Here is a 1176-nt window from a genome sequence, read left to right as displayed (position 1 = left end):
AAAAAGTAGAGTATAGTAAATGCACAAATCAGTAAGACTCTCATTTATCATTAAGTATTACATATTGTACATAATTGTGTAGTATGTGCTATATTTTATATGACTAGCAGTGCAGCACTCAAGATTTGCTTATACCAGCATCACTACAAACATGTGAGTAATGTGCTGTGCTATGACATTCTGTTCTGATGGCTACGATGTCACTAGGCAAGAGGAATTTTTCAGCTTATTAGTCCGTCTTTGTCCAAAATATCATTATGAAGTGCATGGCTGTATTTTATATTTTGGTTCTCATATAGGATTTCCTTAAGGTGAAACATACTTGTGCCTAATATAACACAAATAAATTAACAGCAATGATTTCCAGTCTAGTAGCCTAGATTCTAGTAGCCTGAAGTTCAATGGAAAACAGGTATTCCAGGTGAGAAATTTGACTTCAAATATGAATAATACTTTATTAACAATATAAAATTTGTTACAAGTTCACTTAAGTTAAGGAAAAGAGCTTGATCTCCTCTGAAAGTTAAGAAAAACAAGAGCATAATCTAACAAAGAATATTTCCGTATAGTGTGGACTTCACAATGTGGTACAAAAGTCAAGATTTAGAATTAAGCAAGATATGTTCTCTGTAGATGCTCCATCCTTTAAAGCTGACAAGTCACTTAAGTTCTCAGAGAGTTTTCTAGTTTCTATATAAAAGATGCTACTTGAATTTCCTACTTTGCATGCTCATTGTAAGATTAAAATGTTATGATGTATATATAGAAACCTCTAAACTCTTAAAAGAGTGTAAGAAACCTTCAATCTTGTGATAAGATACCATTATTGTGTTAGAGAAAGTAGACAAGTTCTTACTCCAGTTTTATAAAGGGATTGCAGTTATTTTGGCCATCATATTGATTTATCTGATATTTAAACATATAATTATTTATGTAATAACACTGAAGCTAATTATAATGATTTTCAAGTTGCTGTGTCTATATGACCAGCAAGACAATATTGCCAAAGAACATAGGACCAAATGGCTATAGAGGGATTACAATTAAACCATAATTTTGGATAGTCTAAATAATTTGAATTGTCAAAATGCAAACATATGTGAAGAGCTGTCATAATCATTAAATTTTAAGTCATGACTGCAAATTAGTACAGCCTCCATGGAAAACAGTATAGAG

This window comes from Propithecus coquereli, unplaced genomic scaffold, assembly GCF_000956105.1.
Source record: "Propithecus coquereli isolate 6110/MARCELLA unplaced genomic scaffold, Pcoq_1.0 Scaffold74, whole genome shotgun sequence".
Classification (NCBI taxonomy): Eukaryota; Metazoa; Chordata; class Mammalia; order Primates; family Indriidae; genus Propithecus; species Propithecus coquereli.
The sequence above is the reverse complement of the archived record's forward strand: the minus strand, read 5'-3'. Positions refer to the sequence as shown.